Source organism: Fukomys damarensis, unplaced genomic scaffold (genome assembly GCF_012274545.1).
Source record: "Fukomys damarensis isolate Sample0158 unplaced genomic scaffold, DMR_v1.0_HiC HiC_scaffold_30, whole genome shotgun sequence".
NCBI classification, from domain to species: Eukaryota; Metazoa; Chordata; class Mammalia; order Rodentia; family Bathyergidae; genus Fukomys; species Fukomys damarensis.
In genome coordinates, this window is record NW_022900942.1 from 46492360 (window position 1) to 46498926 (window position 6567).

Below are 6567 nucleotides of genomic sequence, written 5' to 3' on the forward strand. Positions count from 1 at the left end.
GGTTCCTGGAGGAGGTTGGGCAGCATCTCAGTAGTCTCTGAAATGCTGCCAGGTGGGCTGAGTAGTGGCAAAGGGAGGCTGGCTTGGGCCGGCATGACTGTTCGGTTCTGTGTTTCCCACAAGTCCTCTCTACATATCTGGTGATGTAGATTAGCTCACCTCTCACATCCTCCTCCTGCCCAGGGAGGAGAAATGCCGCATCTAAGATTGCACAGCCAAAAAGTGGTAGAACCAGGATGTGTGAAACAGCCCATTTCCTGTCTGGATCTGCCTAGTTTCTCCTTCCATTTCACCCCACCCTCCTCCTAGGAAAAGGCCTCCCTGCTCCATAGGTGAAATTAAAGAAAAGGTGTAGCCTCATGTCTGTGGCCCTCAGGCACCAATCAGCCGGTTCTGGGATCTACGAGGTGCCTGGTAGCCAACACACACCCTAGGAAACCCTTAAGTGCCCTTAGTAGTCTGCAGGAGTCCAGGCTCTGCTAAGCAGCTGAGGGGCAGGGTCTCGGGGTGGCCACATCTCTGAGCACTTGCTGGTTCTGCCTACTCCAGAACGAAAGACTCCAGGTGCGGGAGAAAAGCCTCAAGAAGATCCACAAAATCATCACGAATATCTAGCCGTTTCACGCCATTCCAGAACTGCTGCCTTTGTGTCGCCACATCTCCCAGCAGCCCCTTTGTCCATTCACCATCCACAGATCTCAAAGCCATGGATTCCCATGGGGCCTCTGGCCTCAGGGTTCTCTTCAGCTCCGTCCCCACCCGCAACCCTCCCTCAACAGCCGGAGCGAAGAGAATAGTAAAAGTCTGTTGCAGTAATAAAAGGCATTAACCATCTGAACACTCGTCCACAGTGCCCAAGCAGCAGTCTATCCTTAAGTAGAAAATATTGTTTAGTGCCAATGGTAATGAGGGAATCAAATTTTGAAAATTAAACCAGAATTTGAACATTAGCAGTATAGGAGGCTGGCATTTGGCAAGTCAAGTGGCACTGCTGTCACCCTCCTCATCTCCCCTCAGGGGCCACTCACCCTGCAAGGCTAGCTAACAAAATGCTCCCTGTGAGGCTGCTTGGGAGGTGGTAGCCAAGGCCACCTCCTGGGGGTGGGGGGTCCTAATCCTGGGGTGCAGGATGCTTCTGTTCTCTAAGCTCTCCTTTTAAAGTACAAATCCTTCCAGCCCTCCCCATTCTACCCTGCCATCCTGAGACAAATAAGTGCAGGAATCTTTCTCTCTCTCTCTCAGAGAGGCAGAGATTCTGGCACCCAGCTGTCTTTTCACAAGACCTATGGCTTCCTAGGAGGTGTCACCGAATGTATTTTATAGGTCAGGAAACCAAAGCACAGAGTCAGATTGAGGTTCTGGGAGAATAAAAAGGATTTCTAAGGCCAGAGAAATGGGAGATATATATGTTGGTGGGAGGGAAAGCAATCACACTGCTCCAGGGTCCCCTTCTTGCATGCCCTGGTACATGAAGGGGCTTGGAAACAGGTAACAAGAGCAGCCAAAAAAGACCCTCCACCTCTCAGCCTTTGTTCAAATTCTGCTGTGGGTCTGGCATCTGAGCTCTGCACATTATGCCTCCTCCTCCAGGAAGCCTTCAGAGTTAGCCTCATGCCCCTTCCCCAATCAGTCCCTTCTGGCCCATTGCCCAGAGTTACTAGACATGATCACCAAACAGTCCTATCTGTTCTCTTGCACCTAGGAATCTATGCAGAGACTCCAAGGCCCATGATCCCAAAATTTTGGACTCTGCAGGAATCTTGGGACCATGTGCAACCTCCTAACCCATTGAAAAAAGCCCCAAAGGGCCCCTAATTCTCATCTCAGATCTCCCCTTTGGCCAAGTTCTCCTAGGCACACAGTAAGTGCTCAATAAATGCTTGCTGGGGGAAACCAGAGGGGAGATGCAAGGGGTGACAGGTACTCTGGCCCTGCCCCTCTTTGTGGTGGCTGTAAACACCTTCCCCTGAGACAGAACTGGGAACTTGTGCCCACACCCTCTGGGGGAGGACATGTGGACACAGAGCCCAGTTCTAGGTGTAGGCTGGGCTGGGACCGGCACCCACCTTCTGTTGTCCAGTCCTTCTGGAGAGTCACATGCCTGCTTCCAGAGCTGCAGGTGCTCTCCCAAGCCCATCAACATGAGCACTCCCATTTTAGCAGAGCAGATTACAGCAGCAAGGGGCATGAGACTAAAAAGTCCCAGAGGTCAGAGGCAGTTGAGCCAAAAAACTGTGGGACCCTTGGTGTACCTGGGATCCTGCCAGCTGTGCCACCCTGTGGCCTTGCTGTCCCTTTGGCAGCACACCAGTTCTTTTTTTGGTCGGGGGTACTGAGGATCGAGCTCAGAACCTCATGCTTTCCAGGCAGGTACTGTGCCACTGAGCTACATCCCTGGCCCAACACACCAGTTCTTATGGGTCACTCTGTGGCAGCCCCACTGGCCTTTGTCTTGTTTGGGGGACTTGCTTATTGTAGGGGGGCCATCTCTTCATACGGATGCTGGCTCCACTGAGCAGCTCCTGTTTCCTGCTGTCAAAGCAGTCCTTGGAGCAGAATCTGAAAGAAAGTACTCTGTGAACACTTGTTGAGTGACTACAGTAAATGCTCCCTTAGCTCTGTCCTTTACCCAGAAGGGGTCCATGTAAAGTCCCAAGGGTGGGAGGCACAGGGATGTCTGCATCTGAGCTGGCCCGTGTTGAGAGGAGGCTGCTAGACTCCCAGTGCCGGCCTCTAGTTACTCATCACATCCTGGCCCCCTTGGGATCTGGGTGGTTTGTCCTCTCCCTACAATGGCCCCGAAGCCCTCCTCTCCTCAGCTCTCTTGCCAGTCCCAGCACCACCTGCCCAAACTCCTCTTCAGAGGAGCAGCAGACTCCCACATCCTGGCCATGGGAGGTAATGGCAGAGGGCTTCCGAAGAGGAGACCACCAGAGCCTCCCCATTACACAGGGGCCTTGGCTGAGACAGCTGGGCAATGGCCAGAAGCCGCTCAGCCTATCTCAGAAGTTAGAGGAGGGTGGGTACTCACTGGAGAGATTGAACCTCTCTGAGACTCTTGCAAGGTTGGCGTCAGATCCAAGATAACAGCTAAATGGGCCCTCTGATCACCTAATGGAGCTTGGGACAGTGCCTGGGCAAAGTGGCCAGAACAGATGTAGGCAGCAGGTATGCCGGACAGGGACATTTAATCTATCTTGGGTTGTTGGCCACAGCCGGAGTCTGACCCAGCTTATAATTTCAGGAGCCTTCCCCACCCTGAGAAGTGGATTTTATGACCTCTCTGCTCTGTGACCTCTGTCCCCTCACAGCAGGGCTGGGCTTCCTCGCCGACCAGAGCAAGGCAAAGGTGGCACAGCACCGTGTTTCCTCTTCCTCCTGCATACAGAAGCCCAAGTTGTCCTGTTTTTACTGCCTGCCAGGCACTGCCCCTGAAGTATCTTCTGGAACCTAGCAACCACAATATGAGGAGGGCCTAAGTGACCCCATTTTGTAGACCAAGAAAGCTAAGGTACAGAGCAGTTAGAAAGCCGGGTATGAACCATGGGGCCTGTCCAGGAGGGGCCCCTAGAACTCAGACCTTAGGACCACTCTCACCAAACCCAAGTGGAAACAAAGAGTGCAAAGTGAACACATCTGAAGATCCTAGGAGAAAACATTTGAGTGGAATGGAATGAATGGAGAATACCTGAGAAAGTTAGTGTGGAGTCAGCTTTATTTGGTTTTTTGCAGCCTGCCAAGAAGGCAGACTTCTGGCTGTGGTTTCCTTGGGGAAATTGGGATGGACAGGAAAGGGGAAGCCTGCTCCCCTACTCATTTAGAAAGTTCTCCAGAGGAGACTCATATGCCTACAACTGGCACAGCAAAGAGAGACTTCAGGGCATGGGGGAAGGAATTAGCAAAAAGGAGAAAAAAAAAACTGGCAAAGGGAAGAGGCTGGATAGAAAGACACGTGTGGATGAATTTTAATGCAATCAGAAAGCTGCCATAATGATAATAAAGGAGTACATTCAGACGTCAGGAGACGGAAAGCAAAGAGCTGTGTCCTGGCATTTAAATCAGGCTCTGTGGAGGAGGTGCCTTCTCTCCTTGTCTTTTTCTTTCCAAGGGACGAAATGGAATATTTAGGCAGGAGGCCCAGAGAGTAGCAAGGGGCAAGTCCTCTCCTCGCAGTTTTTCCGGAGATCCCCTTTAATCGGAGCCTTTAAAAGGCACCAGAGTTGGTGGGGGGCTGGTCTTTGTCTCAAAGAAGTTTCAATCATCGACTAAAGAAATGAGACGTCTTTTCACTTCAAGTGAAACTGATGCTGCAACACCACCAGGCCCAAAGGTCCCTTGCCTTTTCTCTGTCTCTTTCTCTCTGTACATCTCCTCCTTGCGCTTTATCCCGAATGTTCTCTCCTCTGCCTCTCGCCATCCTCGTTCCCCAACTCCACTCCTGACTTCACCTCCTCCCATCCCACTTCACTTTACCCCTTCCATTCATTCTCTGCCCTCCTCTTGTTCCTTGTCCCTGCTGCTCCCACTCCACAGCTTGGAGTTGGTGAGCCAGGGCTTGAGCCCTAGAGATGGGGTGGGGTGTGCCTCAAAGTCCTCCTGTGACCTGGAGCCAGGTACAGCAGGCCTGGCTGGAGTAGGCAGTGGGGCCTGGGGCTCCAGGCCCAGAATTTTGTCAGAAGCCCAGCTGTGGTGAGGGCCAGGCTGATGTTCCCTGACCCAGAACTGGTGGCAAGAATTGATACTGTGCCCTGTGGGTTACTGGAGGAGCAGGCACCCAGCACTATCTCATCACTGGGAATGTGCCCAGTGCTAAGTGCATCAGGGCTGAGGGGTGCCCACAGGGAAGTGGTCAGAGCCCTCTGTAGAGGGGGACCTGGATGACTTGTTTCGGTTTGCTCCAGACCCCAGAAGAGCCCCCACCCCCAGCTCTCCTGGCCATGAGGGCTCTCTGGGGGAGAAGGTACTGGCTACCCTGAGTACACAGGGCCATCAGGGTCCTTGCGTGCTCCTGTGTTCAGAGGATATCACAAACAAGTGGCCAGTTGCAGGCTGGTGGGAGTGATCTGCACCTCCATAGCCTTGTCTGTGCATCAATTATCTACCAGTCCACAAACATCTAGTGAGTACTTGCTGAGTGCTGCCACCACTGGGGCCTGGTTCCAGTTACTATGCTGCATATCAGTTTAGTTCCAGACCAAGCCGTGTTAAACAGCGTTCATTATGCTCACTGATTCTGAGGGTCAGGAATTCACAGGACAGCATGGAAGGCCTGTCTCTGCTCCAGAATGTCCGGGCCTCAGGTGGAAGACTGACCGGATGGGAGCTGAAATTACCTCAAAGATTGGTGTCTAGTGTTGGCTATCAGCTATCACTGATGGGGGCATCAGTGGACTTCATGTGGGATCACTGCATCTTCACACCATGGTGGTTGGCTTTCTCAGAGCAAATATAACCCCCAAAAGAGAGGCAGCTGGGAGCTGCTCCCTTTCACAACCTAGCCTCAGAAGTCTCTGGCACCCTCCTGCCATTCTTCATTTGTGAGAGCAGTCCCCACAGAGGGGTAAATGACACTGAGGGAAGAAGGGCACATGGGACGGAGAATCTTTTGCAGTCAAGTACAAGCTGCTGCAGATCCACACAGCCCCGTGGGACCCCCATTACCCTGAGCACACAGCTGAGTGGGTCAACAAACCACGTGACAGTTGTCATGCGTGTATAGGGGCTGCTGAGGCACCTCCAAGAGTAGACTCCCCTAAAGTGCTCAGAGCTGAATCTTGCAGTGTGAACACATCGGAGAGCCAAACCAAGGACTACATGTCCAGACGGAGGTAAAAGTGACAGAGAAAGGGATGGCCCTAGGAATGACATGGACATGACTCATTCAATCAGTTCCTCCCGTAATCAGAGGGTCTACCACGTGTCAGGCAAGGCTGCGGCAGCAGTCCTGCTCTGTTTTACTGGACAGCAGACTGGGGGTGGAGGATGGCAGTACCACACAGGCAAAGGTACTGTCCTTTGAAGCCAGGGGTATAGGAATGGAGGACTGAGGCAGAGAACAAGCAAGAAGAAGCACGACACTTTGGGGAAAAGGCACTATTTAAACTGAGCTTTAGAAGAAGAGGAGGAGGATTTAGCTTTGTGACGGGAGTGCTCGCCAGGCAGAGGGAAAAACCTAAGTGAAGACTTTGCAAATGATTGGGACCCCTGAAGAAGATAGCTGTGCTAAGAGAGAAAAGGAATGCTGAGCAGCAGAATGACCCCTTATGGGCCGTAGGAGACTGGCCAAATCAAGACCTGTGCTCCTTGTTTGCTGCCAGCCTCCTAGGCAGGAGGAGGCGGGGTCGCTGCCACCGGCTCCCACCGCTCACCTGCGCCAACTTCACCGGCTCCTCTGCCTGCGCCCTCCCTCTCCTACCCTGGCACTCTGCACTCATCCCCTCCCTAGGTCTTATGACCTCCCTCCCGGACTTCTCTCGCTCGGAAAAAACCTCCAGGCTGTACCCCATGACCTCACAGGCTGATGCCCCCACTCTGGCTTTGAGCTTCACCCCTCTGGCCCAGCCCCAC

At 52.9% G+C, this 6567-nt stretch overlaps 1 protein-coding gene across 14 annotated transcripts in view; it reads left to right on the top strand.

Annotated features, from left to right (window-relative positions):
- The window catches only part of LOC104871922 (CUGBP Elav-like family member 4), a 67397-nt gene that overhangs the window by 31689 nt on the left and 29141 nt on the right, over positions 1–6567 (top strand). The window lies entirely within an intron of this gene.